Source organism: Petaurus breviceps, unplaced genomic scaffold (assembly GCF_028583685.1).
Source record: "Petaurus breviceps papuanus isolate PSGF00001 unplaced genomic scaffold, PetGlider_PUasm1.0 174, whole genome shotgun sequence".
NCBI classification, from domain to species: Eukaryota; Metazoa; Chordata; class Mammalia; order Diprotodontia; family Petauridae; genus Petaurus; species Petaurus breviceps.
In genome coordinates, this window is record NW_027185761.1 from 42,250,104 (window position 1) to 42,274,079 (window position 23,976).

Sequence of the window (23,976 nt, forward strand, 5' to 3'; positions counted from 1 at the left end):
CTCTCTCTCTCTCTCTCTCTCTCTCTCTCTCTCTCTCTCTCTTTCTCCCTCCCTCCCCCTCCCACCTTCCCCTCACCCCCTCTCCCTTTCCATCCCTCCCCCCAGCCTGATGAAGCCAGCCTCCGCTTGTCAATGCACTGATCCAGTCACCAGCTAGGTCTCAGGGGAGGCTCCTGCATTTCCTTCAAGTAGTAGCTGTGACTGCACATTTGTGATGTCATTCTAGTACGAAAAGTATAGGGGCAGGAAATCCAAAGACCTGAGTTCTAGTCTCAGCTCTGCCAGTAATGACCTTTGCAAACTGGGGCTTAATTTTCCCATGCCTGTCTTTCCTCACCTGTAAAAATGGGCCACTTCCGTCCCGTGGCTCCTGGGGATGAGGGGGGGAAGCCAGTATATGGCAGTGTCTTTGGAGACAACATTCTGGTCCTATCAATATTAACAGTGGTGCATCGTTCCAAGTTGTTGTACCAGCTGGGCACACTCCCAGGTGAAGTACATGAAAGTGATTATAGGTAATAAATATCTTTTTTTAAAAAACTTATTGCAGAGGCAGTTTTTCCACTGTTAATGAGGGTAATTTGACTTGGTTGAAGGATTGCAGTTCTTAAGAATTAATGCTGCAATCCAATTCAAAGATTTAAAGAGATCTCAGATTTTTCACAGGTCGTGTGTTAGTGAATGTGCTCCTATCACATAGCAGCTAATGGAGTCTAACAGCCGTCTGTCATTTCGTGTTTCTTCAGTGGATAGCAGCTTTGCCCTTGATAGCAAGTCTACTTTCCAAGCGATGCAGGTTATTTAGTACTCTGGTATATTTGTAGCACTTTTAAGAGAGAGTATCCTATTTCTAATAGCCCTAATTACTGTATAAAGCAAGGTTATCTTTCTTAATTACATGTTTGAATCCTAATCTACTATAGTCTAAAGAATTTCAAGCTGTAGTTGATGCTTTCTTGCTTTTTGCCTTTTATAGGGGTTTGCTTTTTTAAAAAATTTTAAACTAATTCATGTATCATTGTATCAATGCACACAGGTTAATCGTGTGAATACAAAGGTTACATGCCTGGCATTCATAACTTTCCATTATTTATAATGATGCATTATTATCAGCTAACAATATTTTGTAAAGGCTTATTTGTAAATGATATTGGAAATGCTCTAATTTCTCGATACTATTATGTTCCTAAATTTGAAAAATCCCATTTTAAGGCAATTAGAAGCATTTATTTCTATTTAAATGTGTGTTCTCTAGACAGTGTCACTCTATACTCTGCACACAAGAACCTTTGTTCCTTAATTAGAAAAAGGACTAGAGCTCATTAATTGTGGTTCCAAGTGGTGTCTGCACAAATGGTGAAGCAATAATACATTAAAAAACAAAAGATTGAGTTTAACTCTGTAAAGCTTCTTGCAATCCTGAGGACTGTTAAAAGGTAAACAAGCTGAAGGTTCATATTTACAGGAAAGTCCTCCCATCATGAACTGTCTGTCCTTGAGAGAATTGGCTACTCATCAGTTTAAGAGCCAAAGAGATGGTTGTCACACCCACAGGAAGAGGAAAGTGGAGAAGACACATCCAGTAAAGAAATCTAGAACTTTTCCTGTGATGAAAGCTCCTGCCTTTCAAAGTCAGGTCACATATCTCTTACAGGTCCTTTGGCAAGTTGGTGGATGCCAGCCAGGTGGGCTTAGATTTTGATAAAAACATGAATTGTTGGTGAACACAATAAAATATAGATGTCATAGTGTTCAACGAACTTCACTTATAAAGGCAAAGGGAGGAATGCTTATTTCTTTTGCTGGCATTGCTAGCAGAGAACTTTGAAAGTCTGAAGTGCTAAATTCTACTGAAAGACCTACATGCCCACATGAATGATAAACTCGAGGCCTAGATTTTTATATGTGAACCTCCAAGGAAACTGGAGATCCCTAGTAATATTAATATTGTTGTTTATGGACCTATCCTTCTAGGCCAGCTGGATCTTCCCCCTGAGATAAGCTCCCTTGGTTTTTCTAGGGTGAAGGAAGCAAATCTAACCCCTTTAATGAAATACTCCTAGATGGTACCTAGGATAGGAAAAAAAATAAATTTGTACAGAGAATAACATCTTGGGCAGAGGAAATGTGGCGCAAAAGTCAGAGATCTGGAAAGCAGTGTAACTGGTTGAAGGGTTTTGTCAAGGTCTCTTCTGGCATGTTTTAGCTAATCTAGTAGGCACTTCTTGATGTTAACTCAATCCTGTAACATTGTGGGGATCCACCCCATTTCTTTCCTTCCACTTTGGTCACTGAGTCAAGATAAATAGTCCTCATCTTGCTAATGCTAATGGAAGATGTTATTAACAAAAGGGGATGTTTCTTAAGTGAAGAATAGGACATTTGGCATGTGAAGACATGGCATCGGTTTTTTTCGTATGCTAATAGTGGTATGAATCAGAAATTGTGAATGTTAAAACCAAGATCCGTTCCCTAAAATGTACTGTTGTTTAAAAGCCTTGTCTAGCCAGGAAAATATTTCCTAGTCATCTTCTGTGTTGTATTTCTGTGAGGGAGAGAGAGAAAAAAATAGATTTTAAAATGTAAAAACCTGTTCTTCAATTGAGTATGCAAAAATCTTATTGCAGTATTTATTCCAAACCTGCACTCATAATGTTCAGTCAAGGAGAAAACAGCAAAAAACAGTTGTTGATGGACTTAGCCGAGAACTGGATTAAATAAGCATTAGTCTACTGGAGCTGATTACAGGAATATGAAAATGCAGTATCTTAATGGTACATATTTTCATGTGGCAGCTAAGTTGCCTTTCATTTTGCAGCTAATATGTCTATTCTTATGAGTCATTTACTTCTTTAATTACCTTTTGCAGGCAAGGCACCATGGTATATTAATGTGAATGATTTTTACTGCTAGTTTATCATACAATGCCCCAGAAGTTGAAAGGCGTAATTGACTTGGAAGAACAGCTCATGAAGGAAACAATATTTAGTTGACAGTTTTCCTTGTACTCTCTGTTGACGTTTATGAGTTTACACTGTGCTAAAGGAGTAATAAACACAATTTTCTTTCAATAACAGAAAAGGGTAGCTTCTAAAATACATTTGTGGAAAACAGATTTGTTCATTTCTCGAATAGTATAAAAATAATACATTTTCAGTGATGAGACCTATAAGATTGCCAATTGAATTAAACCTTTGAAGGTGCGTTTATAACCTGTCTCAGAGCATTAGGAGATATTAGGGTTCATATGGATTGAATCAATTTAATGAATATTTAAATTATATACAGATTTGGATAAATCATATTTAAATCTGGGTGTTAGAGTTAGAATATTCGACTGGCTCTTCCAGTCTTCCAGAGGGATAGCAGGAAGGGAGCTTGAGAGTAATGCAAAGGAAGATTCTGTCTTTGCAGGAGAGGGAAACCTCTTAAATTATATTTCAGGAAAATAAAATAAAGCAGGCACTCTATGCAACTTCTTGAAAGTTCTCAGCTTTGCAAAGTTAAAATAAAAAGACTCCAGTCTGTCATGGGCACTTTTGCTATGGGAATGATGCTTTTATTCATCTGACCTTGTCAAATTGCAAATTCTCTTTTTACATCGGAGGGTTTTTGTGTACGTTTCATTAATCATCCAATGGAGAGCTAATTCAGCCCTGAGAATCCCCATTGCATATCCCAGGCCCTCCACTAGAACCAGTCTGGCACATGTGTGTGAACTCTCTTGTTTCCTTGGTTTGGAGGGAGTTAAACTTTTCACAGTTTTCTGGATTGTTTGCAGTTCAGCCCTGCGCAACATAATGAAAGTTTTCTAGCCATCTGTTGTTAAGCTGGCGGTGAGCAAGGCCAGTATATCCAAACAAAGTCCTGGCCTGCTGTAAACTGAACCTGTCAGTTTAGCATAGCTGTGTTGACCTCCCAAACGTGCAGGGCAGGCTTTGGTACCAGGCACTGACTGCCTAGAGAGCTTTAGAGGGAAACCAGTTGGGGGGGGAGGTGAGGGGGGACCATGTTTACCTTTACCACTTAGTGTTCCTACCACTGACTTGAACTCGTTTATACTAAATCTCTACATTGACAGGATTTTCTTTCTTTTTCTTTATTCTAAACTTTTAATTTTTTTAGGGGGGGAGGAGGAGAAGGAAAAAAAAAACTTAGCTGATGGGAATTATTATTGATCTTAGGAAAGGGTATTTTAAGGGTTTCTTTATATATGTGTATGTGTTTCTGTGTGTGTATGACACATATATGTATTTATACATATATGCTTAATACCTTTCAAAGGAAAGACAACAAAAGTAACTTTCTTTCCAGGTAAAATATCTTTAGATTGCGGCTATCATACTCATTCATCTACTTTCAGGGTTGGATATTAATGGGTCAGGTGATTTTATGTACTAATGGACCATGTGAAAGAAGCTCCTGGGTTTTTTGCTAATGATAGTATAATAATAATAATATGCACGCATGCATATAGCACATTACATTATGAAACATGCTTTCTTTTTTCATCCATTCAGTAAGCATATAATAAAAACCTGTTGTATTCAAGAAACTATTCTAGATGCTGAGAATACAAAGGTTTAAAAAATAGGAACAATGACTGCCTTTCTATTTGAATCTTATGTCAGCATTTTGGGAATATTAAAAGCACCTACAGAACACAGAAAAACTATCCTTTCAGGTTATTACCACTTTAAAGATGCTATTGTAAAAAAAATGCTCTAGTACAAGAATTCTTAACCTAGGACTCTGTGTGTGTGTGTAGATATTCTTTAGAATATTATATGAGAATACTGGGAGTCTTATATGTATAGGAATCCTAAAGAACACATATATGCATACATACATGTATATATGTATGTGTGTATATGAATATACACATATATACACATTTGTGTGGGTAGCTCTATTTGACTATAGTTGGTTTCCTTTGTAATCCTATATATTTTATTTGATGTATTTAAAGCCATTCTTGTGAGAAGGCATCCACAGTCAGCACCAGATGGCCAAAGAGATCCGTGACCCAAAAAGGAAAAGAATTCCTGGTAGAATACTTTATCGTTGGTTTGCATTGTTAAGTTGTACTGTGCCTTTAATCTGCAAACCTAAAGTAAGCACCTGCTATGCGCTTGACATCAGGATACAACGACAAATATGAAATGGCCTCTGCCTTCAGCAAGCTTACCTTCTACCTTGAATTGAATACAACAGTTTTGAGGTTTCTCCTAGATAGAAAGTCTGATAGCTGTTGCCTGTGATTTCCCAGGCCTTCTGATGAGTGTTAATTCCTTTTCCAAAAAGCAAACATATGAACAACAACAGCAAAAGCCTCACCGGCTTAACTCGGCTTTATCTGGATGTCATTTTACTCTCTCCTTCCCTGAAGAAATTTAATCATTAAAATCCTCTCATTAAATTTACTTATTAAAATACCTGAATTGTGTTTTCTCTTCTGCAGCGTACATATACCAAGATTTTTTTTTGTTTTCATTCAGATTCAAGTTAAAAAATTAAACTAAACTGAGGCATATCCCCAATCTTTTCCCCACTTTTTTTTAATGTGTCCTGCACACTTTCTTTTTGTTGGTCCCACATGTTCAATACCTTGGATCTTTGATCTCCATGCTGCTGTATTTATCTCTATTTTTATCTAGTTTTCCTAAACTTGCCTATAGCCAGTGGCTGACTGTTAGCAAGCAATCATTGGACCTCATTGGCTCCTCCCAAAAGCCATCAGATCATCAAGTGATGAAGCTCTCTCTCACCCCCTTCTTTCAACGTCTCTCCTGCTCTACACAGCCAGCACATACAATTGAGAAAAGATTTATTGAGCTCTTGCAAGGTGTAGAGGAGAAGAAGCATCCAGGAGGGGTGAGAGGGGAGAGAGGGGAGGGGGCAGAGATAAGACATTATATAAGTACTAAATTCACCAGACATCATGCTACATTGTGTTTAGCGGGGTAAACATATTTAAAAATAACGGAGAGGCATTCAAAGTTCAGCCTCCCTAACCCATGTTCTGTTCAGCCTTCATCATGCTGCCATTCAATTGCCCCAAGATTTATTTGAGTCTCTGTGAGATATCAATCAATCAATCAGTCATTTACTAAGTGCCTACTATGTTCTAGGCACTGTGCTAAGCACTGGGTCAGAAACAAAGGAGAATCCAGAGACAAGCAATACCAATCATAGGTTCAAGGAGCTTACACTACTGGGGGATGGGGAAGAACAAGAAAAACATTAAAGCCATATGTAATGTATCCAGTGCCATGAGAGAGGGAAAGACCCATAATGATCAGTCCACTTCAGGCGAGGGATTTACCTCACCTTTCACCCAAGGCTGGGGATGCCATGAATGAGGGACCAGACAATAGCCAAAAGACCAAGGGAGAAGACTCTTCCCACCTTTTGTGGGGTAGGAGTTTTAACATTTCTTGCAGGATGTTAGGGACCAGTAGTGAAATGGAAGTAAAAAGGATTCAATTTAAAATTCAAATGAGTGCACTTACTAGGAAATCCCATACAGCCATAATCTGTTTGTAAGGTGACTGACATATAAAGTGCTTTTTTTGTTGTTTTGTTTTAAAGTAAGAAAAAAAAAAGTCGGTATAGAGTTTCGGGTGTAAATGTCAGGTGCAACGTAATGTGTGCTCACTCAAAAAGTCAAGCAGATAACCTTGGCATTCAGGACATCACCTTTTACCACATGAAATTGTATTTTGTTGTTTTTTTTTTTTTCAAAAAGAACTACATTAAGAGGTCACCTATTAGCTGTGTTTTTGCTGTCTGAAACCCAGCCCTCCTGTCTATTAAAATCAAACCACTGTGTAAACATTCCAGGGTCGTTCGTTCTTGGGCTCCACAAGGGCCGAGGGGATCAGGTTTCACCTGCCTGCACATCTTCCAGAAATTAGAGCAATTAGCGTGAAGCCATTTCACATTCAAGGTCTACAGTGACATTCAAGTCCAGAAGAAATCTGAGAGGGAAGGGAGAGACAGTGGTGTCCTGTGGCTACTGGCAATGGCCACTAACCAATGGTCTGCATTTTAGAAACCACCACCATCTGAGGAGATGACTAGGAGGCTCTCATCTGATAGCCAAACTTGCTATTTCGGGGGGGGGGGGTGGCAGCAAACATTTCATTTCAGTAATTGAGCTCTGTATATACATGGCATGTAAATACAAACCTGGTTTTTAAATGATCCCATGAAACTAAGTGATGTTAAGCATCTTACCCACATGTTGGTGACAACATCTCTATATACAGAAATAATGTGTTTTCTAATTTATATGGGAATTTATATTCAGTGTTTACATAGTAAATCTCAGCAGTTCAGGTAAATGTATCCATTACAGTGACATCCTGTATTTAGTTTGGGTATTCTCGCTGCTAGTCTTTGAAGGCTGCTATTTCTTAAAAGGTTGGCATAGATTAGTGTTGACCTTAACAGATTAAACTAGTACAGTGTAAAGATAAATAATCAGCCGTTAGCACATTAGATAGCTGCATAAGCATGACAGAAGGTGACTTTCCAAAGCAGTTTTTCAAATCCAGTCTGCATTTTTACATTTGTAACTTAGCTACACAGGAACCTGTGTTTTGCAGAAAGGAAACCCTAAACTGATTGCAACTCTTTAAATTGGTTAATACATTTTTAAATCCACATTTTTTTTCCTGTTGGTTTATTATGCAGGGGGAAAAAAAGGCTAATTTTAAAAGCCATGCCTGCTGTAAAAGAAGATCTTGCTTTGGTGTCCCAGAGGGTGTCCTTAATCAGAAATAACCCGCAGGCGAAATTATAATGTGGAATTCTGCTGCCCTTTCACCTAACACTGCCTGTTCGTTCAGTGTTTGTTAACAAACAGCTCTAAGTACAAAATTGTTTGAGAATTACTTTTTCATTATATGTACTGACTTTAATTAAAATAAGAGGCTTATTTTTAAATGAAAAATGTATGCATTCTCTTAGAAACTTTTTGTGATTATTCCTTTACAAATTGCTCCAGTCAGCTTAAAAAAAAAAAAAACAACTTCTGGATGCTGGGTGAAGATCAGTAGGACTCATGAGCTGGTACTTTCTGATTTTGAGGGAGAGAATAGAACTTTAACGTCCATCTAATAACTAGGCATTTTAGAGCATTGAGCTCCTTCACCTTCTCCTCTCTTCCCTCATTGAAAGTCTAAAACGACTTTGAGATCTCAGGATGAGAGATGTTCTTTTTTCTGAATGCCTCATTCCCATAGTGCCCTGAGTGTTATCCCTTTGGAAACTTCATTAAGACTAGCAGAGACAGGTGATGGTAATATATTGCAGTCCTGGGAGGGGGGTGCTAAGCAAGGTAAGGCACTACCCCCTCATTTTCTTGGAATCACTTGATGGAAGGGGGTTGTTAACAAATTAATTGAATTGCTTCTAACTGGAAGCTGGGTTGGAGTAGAACATGTACATTGCATCTCCTTGCCTCCTCCTCCTCTCCTTCCTCCCCTCAAGTCTCCATGCTGGAGCGGAAGCCTTGTGGTCCTCGGAATGAAGGGGATGCCTTCTCTGGAAGGCAGATATTGCCTATTTCTCCCCCTCGCCTCGCCTAGGCTTCTGTTTCTCTGATCTGCCTTTTGAACTGTTTTTGTGGCTGATCAGTTCCACCTAATATGTCTCTTGATTTCTGCTATTGTAATACTCAGACGACATGCTGTTCTCTTCATTTTTATAAGCTTTAGATGCTCCTGCCTGTCATACTCTGGCGGTTTATCTTCAGCGTCTGGATTTGCTTTCAGACTTGAATGTCTATCAAGCTGCTGTTGCTTTGAATGTGAGATCAAAAGAAGATGAATTCCAGTAAAAAAATTTCCTTCTATGAAGAAAAGATTGGGGCCTGTGTAAACATCCCACTGACAGCTCCCAATGAGTTATTTTAGCAGAGCATTAGCACCCAGAATGACAGACAGTCCAAGACTCCATGCTAAATAACAAATCAGTCCCTTCAGTGGCAGCCGCCCGGTAGTTACCACAACAGCAGTACATTTTCTACAGGAATCCGGGCTCCCCCCCCCCCAACCTCCCTTGGCTGTGGCTGGTCGACTGTTCATATTCTTACAAACTGCCTTCCTGAGCCTCTGTGGTTTTCCTTAGTGTCTTGGGCATGTCACCACCCATGTGACCGAAGATAGGACTTTAATAATTAGTTTGGGGTGGGGAAAGCAGGGCCCAAGTCGGGGAGCCAGTCACCTCGAGCTAAATAGATACTTTGGTTTGCTGACTAGAAGGAAAAATCAGAACGGACTAAAAAAAAAAAGAAAGATTAGATAGGAGAGCAAATGTGTCTACCCCAAAATTCAGAGGGGTCACATGGGATACAGAGCCCCCAAACTCTGCAGCATCTCAACAACAACAAAAAAAAAGAATTAAAGAGATCCCACTTTTCCTGTGTAGACACCGGGACCACAGTGTTTGGGGAGGCAGGTTCCCTGAGCCTCCGGAGATGTTTGTCTGCACAAGGGCTGTGTAGCCTTTGGCTGCTGTTTGTCTTTTGGTCCAGTTAAGGCATAATTAGGAAGGTATGTTGCTGCTTGTAGACCTGAAGTGATTTAGATACGTGCCGAATCCGAATTAATAGATTTCTCTAAGTGCTCGATGCCACTTTGAAATTACCTGCCAGCTCCAACGGCTCTTTCAACTTTGAAAAAGGAGAATTACTTGAGGGAGTCTTGTGGTTTCTTTGTCATTTCGAAGGCATCGCTACTGTGGAGGAAAGCCTCTTGTTGGCTAGAAAGGGCAATGTTCCAGGGTGTTTTCACTCAGTGTGTGCTCCAGCAGCCCGGCACTTCCTGTTTATTCAAACATCTTTTTACCATTCTCCAACCCCCGCTTCACAGAAACAGCCAGAACACATCTACAGCAAGAAGACGGAAATCGAACGACAGGCAGAGCTCACCCCGTCAAAGTCTTCATTTTCTCTGTAAGTGTTCAGAGAAAAGGGAACGCTGGGCGGCTGCTTAAACTTTGAAACTTGCTATCTTCCTCTGTGAATGTATTCTTGGGGGGGAAAGGAAGCCTTCCTTTCTTTCCAGCTTTCCGAGCAAAATGAGATAATTCAATTTGTTTACTGCCTTTTTTTTTTTTTGGACATCAAAGGCATTTTTAAAAATTGAAAAGAAAAAGTGGCTCTTTCTAACTCCTGTTCAGTTCACTGTTGCTTTCCAATGACTCTGGAGTATCAGTTAAGTAAGCAGTTTGTTCTCACTAACATTTATTTCGGATTCAGAATTTAGAGGAGAGATCCTCGTGTGTGTGTGTGTGTGTGTGTGTGTGTGTGTGTGTGTGTGTGAGAGAGAGAGAGAGAGAGAGAGAGAGAGAGAGAGAGAGAGAGAGAGAGAGAGAGAGAGAGATGTTTTGTGGGCTTCTTTTGTCACAAGTAAAAAAAATGAATATAACAATTGATGGGGGTGGGGGCTCAGAGTTAGAGGGGTGATGAGATGGTAGGATCTTTAACTGTAAAACCGTCCTTCCCTGATGTTTGCATCATGGCACCGTCATCATTTGCAAACTGGTCTTGATAATATTTGTACCAATTTCATGCCAATAAAAATCAGAGTGCTGAAACAAGCATAGCCATTATCTCATTCATATGACTATTGTTTAAACGGAGGCTTCTGCAAAAGGGAAGGAAAAACCATGCTTACTTTCTGTGATGGTTGTTAACTTTCATGTTACAGGATTCTTTTCAAATGTTTCATTGTTAATAATTGGCATGGCAGGTAAAGACAAGTGGACTTAACATGGGAAAGCTTTCCCCTGTAACAAATGGGGAGATGGAAACTGCTATTATTTTTGTCCTGTTGAAAGGAAAGAAGTATCAACAAATAGTTAAGAATTTTTTTTTTATCTTTACTGTTTCATTTAATCTTAGACCTCCCCCCCCCCATAGGGGAGAGGGAAACCCTTAAGTAAAACATACATAAGGTTATCATTTCTCCTAACTGTTTACTGGTCAGAGAGTGGAGGAGACATGGAAAGATTATCATCTTGATCTGGGGAGAATTGTTCTAAAGCTTTTCTATCACTACCCAGACTTAATGTCCTTAAAATATTATGCTACAAGGTAGCATCTCTTGGAACAAGAAAGGAAATCAAGCAGTATAGTTGTTCAAACCTCAAGTCTCAAGTACAACAAAAATTATAGATGTCTATATAAATTTGTCTTTACATAGGTGTTTTGTATTTACATATATAATACATACATGTATATTGTGTGTATACACACATACATACCTACATTTTTCTAGGTTGGCTTTTTAATGTTCATAAGTTGTTCTACTTTGTAAGGAAAAAAATGGTGTTTGCAAGTGCCTTAAGGACAATTTGTTTAACAGTAGGAGTAATTGCATGGGGAAAATGGAAAGAGTGACTGAAGGTATTTACTCAGATGGCAGTGTAGGTGTGGGGCACAAAACTCACTGTGGGAACAGTGGGCTGCTTTTCTTGGTATCGCACTCTAGTTGATGACCATCAAATTTCCCAGCTCGCTGAGTTTGTTTTTTCTGGATGGCACGTTTGATTATTTATCAGAAGGGAAAGGGAGTAGCTGAAGCAAATAAACATGTGACTCAGTTCTGTTTTGTTTTCCACTCAGAAGGCCATGCCCTTTAACAGATATACAGAAAATAATAAATGCATTGTTTTATGATAAAAGGAAATTATATGTGACTTTAAAAAAAAGCAAGTGAGTTAACTCTTTAGGTCCAGGGACTTTTTTTTTAATCTTTTAAAAACTCATAAGGTTTCTCACTGGAAACCAATCCCTTTTCTTGGACCCTTTGACAAAAGATCTTTCCCATGGATTACTGGTTTAATTGTGTGGCTTTCCTAGATTTATTACATACATATTTTTGAGCTATACAGGTATATATATTCATACACACACACATAGATACATTCACACGTGTGTCTGTGTGTATGTCTGTTCCTCAGCATAATCTTTTTAAAAGACTACTGAATATATATAAAATGTATCTTGCCTCATTTTATCCTTTTGTAAATGGTTATTGAATTATTGTATTCATTGGCATTTTGGCAAAAAATAGATTCCGATATAAACAATAACTGATAGCATAATGAGAACATGGTTTTTCTCCTCCTTTGTACTATGTGGTGTTTATGGGAGCTGCATTTCATGCCTCACTGTATAGAGTTTGTGCATAGGTCCTGTGTTAGTGGAAATTGCCTTGTTCAGTGTCTCTTTGTTTCTCACAAGGCATTCCTCTTTCTCCAGACACATTAGCTCTCCTGTCCATGATGTTAAGTGACATCCTAGTGTAACTTTCAGTCTATTATTATCTGAAGTAGAGCTCATTTGTTCTCCTGAGGACTAAAATAAGACTTTTAACCATGAGTGTAGGTTTAAGAATCAGTAGCAGCAAAACCCCACCATCAGCCCAACCAAAATTTGAGTTTTTCATATTGTGTATTATGTATAGGTATGTATATACCCATATCTGTAATGGAAATATACACACAGGCCTTTTGGCCTTTTTTCTTCCTTGTCACCACCTTGTGGTGTCCAGCCAGGGGAGATCTGTGTAAGGAAAAAGCTACAGAGTAATGAGATTGATTACCCAAAGTGCCCCCTTCAGAAGGGGATCTCCCAGCTTTACAGGTGAGTGTGTAGACTTCTAAGAGGGTTTTGCCTGTAGCGTTTCGGAATATGAATTTACAATATGTGCCCAGGAATTCCCTTTCCTTGCCTATATAAGGGAACAGTGTAAGTGGCACTCTTAGCTGGATGTATCACACGGTTTTCTCTCACATAGAGAACCAGTCTTTACCAAAAGTTCCCTGAAACATTTTAGGGGAGTTACCTGACCCATGAAAAATCTACACATGAAAAATGTAGTTTTCATGAAAAATGTAGTTTTCTTCAGGGCCTTTGTTGTTCTGCTGGGTACATCTCCAAACATTCTGTAGTTTGGTTGGATAAGGATAATGATGGTGGTGATGATGATACTTTGTACTTATATAGGGCCTTTTGTCTGAGGAAATCAAAGTACCTTACAAACATTCTCATTAAGCCTTAGAACACCCTTGGGGCATAGGTAAGCTATGAATATTATCCCACTTTTGAGGTGGGAAATATGTCCTGTTAAAATGATTTACAATTTCCGGATGTGTATAGACTTTAATGGCTAGTTTGGAAACCAGAATGACATTGGATGCCATTAGAAGGGGTTGGCCTGGGGTAGCAGGACAATAACCTGAAAGAATGAGCAGCGTTATAAGAAAACAGAGCAGAGACAAGTTTATTTGGTTGAAGTAGCAAGTAAGTCTTGAGCATGATTGGGGCAAGCACAGTTTTTAGTATTTTCACGAAAATAGGGCCTGGTATTTTGTTTTGGTTTTGTTTTGTTTTGATCTTCAGATAGCTCCTGAGTTGAGAGAAAGGAAAGGTTTTATGGGGGTTGGGGGGGGAGATCCGTCTGGAGCCAAAAGAAAGGGCTATCCTGCTTCCTATCTTTTTGACCTTAAGGAAGTCACTTCACCTCTGAGACTCAGTTTCCTCATCTGCAAAAATAAAAGGATTGAACTAAGGGACCTCAAAAGTCGTGTCTAACTTTAAAACATGGTGCTATGGAAAGAAGACTGAAACTCTAGAGTCCTGAGACCTGAGTTCAAATTCCCGCCCTAATATTTACTAACTCTTTGACCTCAAGCAAATGACTTAACCTCTCTAGTACTTAATTTCCTCCCATATACAATGAAAAGGTTGGACTAGATGACCTTGAGACTGGTTCCAGCACTAGATCTCTGATCTTACGATCCTGTTTTTTTTAATTGATATGAGGCTCATAATTTAGAATATTCATTTAAGATTCATTTGCTTCCAAAGAATAGTGAACAGTCCTAACTATTTGTTGGATATGTAAGGTAATAAGATCGTACATACAGAGCTGGAGTGGACCTTAGCGACATTACACCTAACCCCTTAATTTCACAGATGAGGAAACTAAAGCATGGAGTGACTTCTCCGGGGTCATAGAACTAGGAAATGTCTAAGGCAGAATTTTCACTTGGGTCTTCCTGTCCTTGTAGTCCAGGGCCCTATCCACTACATAACAGTAGGAGTAATTTAAAAGCTGCATATTTGAAAAAACACACACTGAAATAACTAAATAATATGTATAAATAAGTGAATGAATGAATGAATAAATGAATAAATAAATAATTAAAATAAAGACTTGAACTGTCACAAATGGAAGGCATAAATGAATTCTTTGTCAATCCCATGATAACTTTGGTCTCATCCTGAGTTTATCATGCTTAGTGAAAGAAAAAAAAAGCAGCATTCTATTTGGAGTTCCTTAAAAATAACATATAGAAGTAACATATAGACAAATAAAAAATTTGTTGAAGTTTTTGTGGTTTTAGTTGATTTTGAGATTATTGTTTGTGTTCACATGTGTGTATGAATAAATATAAAAATAGGGCAGAAAAAAATGTAAATCCTTATTCTTCCTGAGACTTTCACCTCCTATAATTCTTGCAAGGCCAGTGTCTCCAAAAATAAAGACCTCTCCTCTCCCATAGTTTACTCCTACTTTCATATTCCAGGTAAATCAGTTGTTAGCCTTACCAGTGATATTTCCATTGATTGGCAGTAGATTAAAGTCACAAGTGGCCATCTCCAGTGCGTAGAAGTTTTGTAGAATTGTTAAGGAAATCATTGTGATTTCTTAGGAGTGCCATCCCATCTCCCTGTTTTTATATTCTATGGCACCATTAAAGAACAATGTAAAAAAGGCCTCTCAGGGATGTGCAGATTGCCTTAAGGCCTTCTACCTTGAGTCTGTTTGTGTAAGCTTTACACTCCTCTCTGCAGTATAAGGTACACACAAGAAGGCAACACACAAGAAGGAAAGCTGCTCAAAATCTTTCTTGTTGTGAAGTAATAATGACCAGGATGGTAATGAGGGTGATACTTTAATTTGATTACAACAAGAATTTATTCTCCTCTAAAGAACATAAAATAGAAAAATAGAAAAGAGTAGAATAACAACCTATCCAAGGACCATTTCTATCTGAACTTCATCCCAAAAGATGAGATGAATGAAATTATTATTATTAATAGTAATAATAATCATAACTAAAATTTTTGTGATGTATCATTTTCAAGACACTTTACATATATTACATCATTGACTAAAAACAAATCAGTAAAGTATTATCACCATTTTATAGATGAGAAAACTGAGTCTCAGCTTAAGTTATTTAGGACCCTCAGCTGGTGGCACTGTCAGTAGAGTGCCAGACCTGGAATCAGGAAGACCTGGGTTCAAATCTGGCCTCAGACATTTATTAGCTGTGTAACCTGAACAAGTCACTTGATCCTGTTTGCTTCAGTTTCCTCATATGTCAGATGAGCTGGAGAAGGAAATGGCAAACCACTCTAGTGTTTTGGCCAAGAAAACCGCAAATGGGGTCCTGAAGAGTTAGACATGACTGAAAAATGGCTGAATTACAATGCCAACCCATGTCAATTCTTTTGTTTTCATTTTGCATTTACTTATCTAAGTGCATGCTGTCCTCCCTTCCTCTCCCCCTCCCCCAGAGAAGTTCCTTGAAGGCAGTGATTATTTCATCTTTTTCTGTATCCCCATTGCCTTAGTGGCAAGCATGCAATGACTAATAAAGTTCAAGTGAGGTGGGATTTAAATCCAGCTATTGTTGTTCAGTCATTTGGGTCCAACTCTATGTGACCCCATGGACTTTGCTTATGAGGTTATCTTGGAAAAGATCCTGGAGTGATTTGCAATCTCCTTCTCCACTGTGTTCCCATTTAACAGATGAAGAACTGAGGCAAGCAGTTAAATGACTTGCCCAGGGTAGTGTCTGACACTGGATTTTAATTTAGATCTTTCTGACTCCAGGCCTGACAGTCTATCCACTGCACCAACTACCTGCCTAAATCCTGCTCTACCTGGTTCCAAATGCAGGCTCTATGCATAGTTTTGCATATGAACTAGCCTCCACTGCACATAGTTTTATGTTTGTTGTATCAGTCATCAAATTCATTCAAGAAATTAACATGAATCGTGAGGGAAATGGCGATTTGAGAAAAGGCTCCCTCATTGAATGAGGAAGATCATGGGGTAGTGTGTGACTCTTCGGGACCCCATTTGGGGTTTTCTTGGCCAAGACACTGGAGGGGTTTGCCATTTCCTTCTCCAGCTCATCTGACATATGAGGAAACTGAAGCAAACATGGGGTAGTGATGCCTCTGAGGCATCTGCCAGTGCTACACCTAGGTTCCTATAATCCTAGGCTTCTATGAATTTTCATATCCAGCCTTGGCCGTGGCAAGTAAAAGTAATGACTCTGACTTCGGTGGAAGTCAGGATGCATTGTCGCTTATAGAAGAGAGAATCAGCGAGTTGCAGATGAATTCAGAGGTCATGTAGTCTGACTCTTAGCAGAAATATGGATCACCTCCACGGAAGATGACCTCTGTTGTCAGAAACCTACATTTCCTACTAAGGAATACTTTCCCATTTTTGGTCAGCTCTAATGACTTCTAAAGCTCTGCAGTCCTCAAATGGGACAGAAATGGTAACAGAGAAATATGCTTGAGACTGTTTAGGGCAGTCTTTGACTCTGACCTATCAGAAGGCATCCTCTTATGTCGACACAGACACTTGCCTGAAGTAACAAGACTTTCTTATACATATCTTGAATCCCTACTTTTCTGTCAGTGAAGATGCAGTAGTCTTAGCCAAGCTCCATTTTTTTATGTTAGGCACAAACAGAAGTGGCTAAATTTTTGTTTTGTTTTAATCAGTTATCAACAGCTAACATCAAGTGCATAGGACTCCTAGAGCCCTGGGGGGGGGGGGTAGGTGCTGGAGATAAAAGAGGTCTAGGCAGTCCATAGTCTATACCCTCAAAAAGTGTAATCTATTTCAGGACATATACATAAAAGATAAATAATAATATGCAGTTCCAAGTGAATAATTGTAAGGAAATGACCATTTTTGAGTGGAAAAATGTTGTATGTGAGAAGTAATTTTGATTTAGTAAAACTGTATTGGTAGGGACTGGGAAGATTACTAAACAGGGCCATGGTGGTTGGTGAATAGGTTATATGGGGAAGTTGGTTGTATATCAGAAAAATCTTGGGGAAGTATCCAGGGGTGGTGACATGACCTTTATTACTGGAATCTTCATCATCATCATCGTCATCATCAATCATCATACCCATTCTTTCCATCTTATGTTCAGATAGAAATAGTCCTGAGACAAGTCACTATCCTTTATTCTTCTGTGTTTAATGTGGATCAAATGTCTGCATTTTGTCATTGAGTAAACATCTTGGGATATAATCGTATCCTGTGTGGGCTCTGGCAAAGCACCTTAGGGACACCTTCAAGTAGTCAACAAGATGACATGTCCCTCGTCCTGTTTTCACATAGTTTGGGTTTATTCCCCTATCCTTGTGCATTTTGAGTTTTTCATTGCATATAATTTGGAGATGTTGTATCTTCAGGATGTTGACATCTGTTAAGAAAACCTCTGTTCTTCATGTTTTTATGGATCAGTTTGTTATTGTGGACATCAGCTATGTCTGTGGGAATGGACTTGGCTCCAGAACAGGTTACCTCTTGAATTCTCCAGGCTCTTTGGGGGTCTATGATATGAAGATTTCTGCTTGTTTGTTGATGAAGAATAGTGAGATTCTGGTGATTCTTGGCAGCTGAGCTTGTCTTTCTAGACATTCATGGTAGGTGCCATATTTTTATGGGGCAATTTCCCCAATTTCTTCCTATAATCTGCATTGATCATTAAGTATTGATTCATTTAGAATAGATTTATATAATGTCTTGCCATTGATCTGTTTTGCCATTTTCATGACTTCCCCTTCCCATTTCCATCATTGATGTTATTATTGTTATTTGTATTGTTGATGCCTTTTTTCCATGTGTCCTTTTCCAGCATTGCTCCCTGACTCCCTACCCCCCACCCATTGAACCTTCCCCTGTAACAAAGAGGCACAATGAAGGATAACAGACTGACGAAGCCGCATTCCACAGACCTAATCCCCTACCTTTCAATGGAAATATGGGCATGCTCTATAACCAAGATGTATCACTGCAATTCATCTTAGATTAGATGTCATTTATGTTGTTACATTATGTATATTATCGTGATCACTCTTTGACCTCAGTAATTCCGTCAACAAACAGCAGCAGCACAACATTTATTTATTAACTAGCTGTTCTGACCGGTATGCAGTTCCACTTTGAGGCGAGTGGGGTAAAAAGAACGATGTAACATATTCCTTTTTTTCAAGGTTCTTATAATCAAATGTAAGGGAAAGATATGCAAATTAGACTATAAACTCCTTGAGGACAGGGATTTTTTTTTTTGGTCCAAATTTTGTTATTGATATTCAATTGTTTCTGACTCTTTGTGGTCCCATTTGGGGTTTTCTTGGTAAAGATAGTGGAGTGGTTTGGCATTTCCTTCTCCAGATCATTTGACAGGTGAGGAAACTGAGACAAATGGGGTTAAGTGACTTACTCAGGGTCACAGAACCAGTAAGTGTTTGAGGCTGGGTTTGAACTCATGAAGATGAGTCTTCCAGGGCCAATAGGTAGCACAGTGAATAGAGTCCTGACCCTGGAGTCAGGAAGATTCCTTCCCGAGTCCAAATACAGCCTCAAATGCATACTGGCTTTTTGACCCTGTTTGTCACTTAACCCCATTTGTCTCAGTTTCCTCATCTGTCAAGTGAGCTAGAGAAGGAAATGGCAAACCACTCCAGTATCTTTCCCAAGAAAATCCCAGATGGGGTCCTGAATGTCATGACTAAATGTATATGACTAAACAGTAACACTTTAAAAAAAATTCCCCCTAGATCCTCACAGTCTTGGGTTGTAGATTTTAAATTTCATTGACATAGGGAACTCTCATGTCAGGAAACTCCATCTACTAACACCTACACAGTAACTTCAAGTCTTAAATGATTTCCTGAGACACTGAGAGCTTAGATGACATGCTCAGGGTCACACAACCATAAAGTATTGTGAATGGGACTGGAACCCAAGGCCTCCTAGCTTTGAGGATGATTCTCTATAACTATGTCATGCTCCCTCTCATATTACATAAAATCTTGTACACTAAATGTTAAAAAAACAGTATCCTCATCAACTCACACCTGGACTGCTATAATAATCTGCTGGTGAGTCTGTCTACCTCAAGTCTCTCCCCACTCCATTCTGACCCTCGTGCAGCTACTATAAAGTGATTTTCCTAAACCATGTCACTTCTGTACTCAATAAACCCCAGTGGCTCCCAGTTACCTCCAGGATCAAATTCAGAATCTTCCCTGTGTTGTTCAAAGCCCTTTCCAGTCTTCTTACACCTTTCCTACCCACCAGTGACACAGCCTCCTGGTTGTTCCATGAACGAGATGCCCCATGCCTGTCTTCTGGTGTTTCTTCTGGCTCTCTCCCAGGCTTCGCATATTCTCCTTCTTCATCTATACCTACTGACTTCCCTGGCTTCCTTCAAGCCCCAAATAAAATCCCATCTTCCACCTTTCCCAGCCCTTTGCAATTGCCTTCTCTCTGTTAATTATTTTCTGTCTATCCCATATATAGCTTCTGTGGTACATATTTGTTTCCATATTGTCTCCTTCTTTACTTAGTAAGTTCCTTGAGAGCAGTGACTCTCTATGGCCTCCTTTACTATCCCCAGTGCCTAACTTGGGGCCTGTCACATAATAGCAGCTTTTTGAATGTAAATTGATTAATTAGTAATGATAGTGAAGGAAGAGAAGAATTCTTTTAAAGGGTGTGTAATGGCCTTATCAAAGAGCTCTAAGTATCCTAAGCACCTCTTTATGGGGAACTGCTGGCTTGTTTTGCTTCTGCTTTGTCAGAGCTAAGGTAGAAATAGGAATTTAGAGCATGGTCCAGCTTAGGGTATTAGGTGTTTTGTTGCCCCCTATCTCTCCCAGACTGGAAGCATAAGGTTCATTTATGGGCCCAAGCCCACTGCCGATTGGCAAGGAAGCTTTGACATGTTCTTTGTCCAACCTGGGTCAGTCTGCCTTCTGTTTTTTGCCCCACTTCTCAAGCTCAAGTGAACCAACAGCCTTACTCCTCTCTTCCTTCAACCACCTAAACAGGTCAGCCATGTGCCATCACACCTAGCAAAGGTCAGCTTTGAAACCAAAAGAGATGACAGGCCTGCTTCCGGAAATTGGAAGAAGCTGGTGTGATATAGACAGGCTCTGAAAAGGAATCATGACACTCCACCTTAATGAGACTGGGTTCAAATGGTAGTTTAGAACCTGAGGTGAAAAAGTAAGGCTCTGAGAGGAAGAATGAATATCAAGTTAGATAATGAATATCCTCAGGTAAATCAATAAAGACACAGAAAAGAATTATGGATTACAGCGAGGTTAGGACTCTCCTGAACCCAATGCCATTAAGACATGGAAAGAGCAGAGAAAATGTCCGAGGTCAACACAGGCTTGAAGTCTAGCAGAGGATTCTTCAGGAACCTCACTCTTTGAGAGGGTTTAGGATTTCTGTACCTTTATGTATTGAGTACAAGTGCTGTCAAGGCCAGAAGAGATGACTGGAATGAATACCTTTCCCCAAGAAGATAACAAGTCAGTTCAACTTAAAATCTCACTTTATAAATGAGAAGCACAATAATTCAGAATGGAAAGAGAATCCCAGGTGCTTAGGTATGTGGGATAAGTTCTATACATAAGTGATGGTACTTAAAGTCATGAGTAGAGAAAATTTTAAGCAAGATCAACAATGATTACCAAGACAGAGACAGGATTGGGTATATTGAGTTTTGGAGAAAATGAGTGGACTGATTTTACTGGGCAAAATACTGCATTTAGAAGTACTGAAATTCCTTAATACTTTATGGACACTTTTCTCTCACCCTGAAACCATTTTTAGCTCTCACCTAAATTTTTATATTAGCCTTCTAATTGGGCTTTGAGCCCCACCCATTTCAACTCCATCCCCCACACAGTTATAACAATAAAGTGAAAAAAGATCCCAGGATTTAGAGTCAGAAAACTTAGATTCCAGTCACATCTCCCCCACTTCGTAGCCTTGTGACCCTAGACAAATGACTTGAAACCTCTGAGCCTGAATTTCTTCATCTGTAAAGTAGAAAATGATACATGCACTCCTCATCTACCGGGGTTGTTGTGAGAACCAAATGGGACAATATTTGTACAGCTTTTCATGATTACAAACAGTTTTGTTATTGTTTCCCTCAAAATGCATAGCATATAATAATAGCAGGTATTATTTAATAAGTCAAGTATGCATTAAGCACTTAGGATGTTCCAGTCATTGTGTTAAGTGTCTGGAATACAAGGAAAGGCAAAAAAGTTGCCTCTCCCTTAAGGAGAACCCATCTTAATAGGGTTGACAACATACAACCAACTGTGTGTATATCATACCTACACAGTGTGAATGGAAGGTAATCTCAAGGGGAAGAGTCTTGGGGTGAAGGAGGTAGCCTCATGCCAAAAGAGGAGTTCAAGAAGAGATATGAAGGAAGCCAGGGGTTGGAGGGGAGGAGGCAGAGGTTGGGAAACAACCAGTGAAAATGCACAATCGTGAGACATAATGTCATATGTGAAGAACAGCAAGACTAATATAACATGATGACAGAGTGCATGGAGTGGGAGAATCAAGTAGGAAAAGACTAGAAAAGTAGGAAAAGGCCATGTTGGGAAGGGCTTTAAATGCCAGAGGTTTTATTGCTGCTGTTGTTTCAATAGGACTTCAAAGTTTCCAAAAGTTCCTTTAGGAAGGCTTCCTTATTTTGATATGCACAAGGGGTCTGTAAGGCAAGTACTATCCATAGTGTCCGCCTTGATTTACAGAAGTGCATGATCATACAAAGAGTGTCAGAGGTGAGGTAGGAGTCTACTCTTGCCTGACTTCAAAATTGGAAGTTATTTCCCAAGGTCATTGAGTAGTGAGGAAATTAGGATTTTGATTTTTCTTCATTCGTTTAGGAGGGACAGTAAATAAAGCATTAGACTTGGAGTCATGGAAGACATGAGTTCAAATCCTAGCCATGTGACCCTGGACAAGTCACTTAACTTCTATTTGCCTCCGTTTCCTGACTTGTAAAAATAAAGATAATTATAGGGCCTACTTCCCAGGGTTATTGTGAGGCTCTAATGAGATAGTATTTGAAAAGGGCTTTACACACTTTAAAATGCGATATAAATGTTATTGTCATCATTCTCCTCATCTTCCAGAGCTGGGTCCAGCCCAGTTTGACGTCATCCTGGGCATCTGGAACATGGACAGTGAAAAGCAAATAATTTAAAATTACCCTGTCTGTGAATCTATTTGATAGATATAATATAATAATAACTCCTATCAGAATAACCAATGAGACCATGGAAATCATCTAGTATTTCAGAAATGTATTCAGATAGTTTATATATTTTTTTAAAAATTAGTAAGCTTCCTATTTGGGGGCATACAAAAAGAATGAATCTGCCTTATTCATAATCCAATCTATTGCATGGCAATAAAGGGTAGCTACAGACAGTAGTGGGTTAAGAGAGGACTTTTGACATATCCTCCTTATTTGGCATGTGTGTTATGCAGTGAACCTGGAAAGAGTTGGATCGATTCTGTTTTTCAATAAGCACTCATCTTGAACATGGAATAAAACCAAGATTTGGACACCACCTCTCCAACTCAATATTTTATACATTTTATAATAAACTTGAATTGTGTTTCAATGCAATGCAAATGTGGCCTGCAGCCATAGCACCCAGACCATGATCTTGTCAAATCTCATAAGCTAAACAGGCTGAGGCATGGTCAGTACTTGGATGGATTACCGCCAAAGAAAACTCTGGTAGTACAGGAATTGGTGTTGGTGATTCAGCGTCTGGCACTTGCTCCATTAGTGAGTAGTGAAGCAGTGCCCCAACATGGTATTATGGGGCACTGTGACTCCTCGGAATGGTGGGAGTTTCCACCCCCACCTCACCCTCCACCCTTTATAAGAGACTTCAAACAGACTTCCTGCCTATTTATAGCTATTAAACCTATTTCAGTTGATTTTGCAAGAGATGGAGTTGTCTTTCTTCTCATGAAATTTCCTGTCCATTATCTTTCCAATAGACTTAAATATATGTATGTATGTGTGTGCATGTGTGCATGTATATTGGGGAAGTCTATTCTGCTTGTCTAAGAAGACTTTCCCGAAACATCATCTCAAGTGGTTAAAGAATCTACTTGACCTTCCATGGGCCCCTAGGTTTCATTTTGGGGTGGTATACATAGCAGAATAATTGCAACTGTCTGCAGGTTTTTGATATCCTTGTGGATGAATTCTTTCAGATTTTGCATAAAATGAGAAGCTGGCCCTGGCTGTCAGGGTTTACATATCATGACATGCTGCCTGAGCATAGTTGCACAGTTCTGTCCTCCCCAATGCCGGTGTTCATTTTGGGAAACCTTTTTTCCCCCTCTTTTTTTCACATAAGCAAGGAACACTCTAAAAAAGAAAGTACAAAAGACTTGGACAATAATCTGAGCACCCCTCCACTCCAATTCAATGATCACATAGTATATACATGCCTCTGTGCTCAGTTCTACAGATGTAGACAAAAACAAACTGACCCTACCTTCAAGGAGCTTGGATTCTCCGATGAGAATCCGGCTATGCTCATGTTTTTGTAGTTATATTCCATTTAAAAGTTATAAAAGGAGAGAATATAGATAACATCTCCTCAATGATGGCCAATTAAAGTATTGAGGGAAAAACATTGCTTTTGTATTCCAAATATATAAGACCTCGTGCCAGAGCTAGATCCAGTAATAATAAGTAAATTCATTATATTTGAGCATGAAGAATCTAGCAAAGCATTTTATCTTTTTCATGGAAATAATTCATTATCGGGCATTGTTC

At 39.2% G+C, this 23,976-nt stretch overlaps 1 protein-coding gene across 11 annotated transcripts in view; it reads left to right on the forward strand.

Moving 5' to 3' along the window:
• FOXP1 (forkhead box P1) overlaps window positions 1-23,976 on the forward strand; it is a 689,298-nt gene that overhangs the window by 475,928 nt on the left and 189,394 nt on the right. The window contains exon 1 of one of the 11 annotated variants that reach the window (XM_069084108.1): window positions 9,794-9,961. The exons of 9 other annotated variants lie outside the window; for them this stretch is intronic. The gene's annotated coding sequence lies outside the window, so the exon portion shown is untranslated. One more of the 11 variants, XM_069084107.1, reaches the window with a different exon arrangement.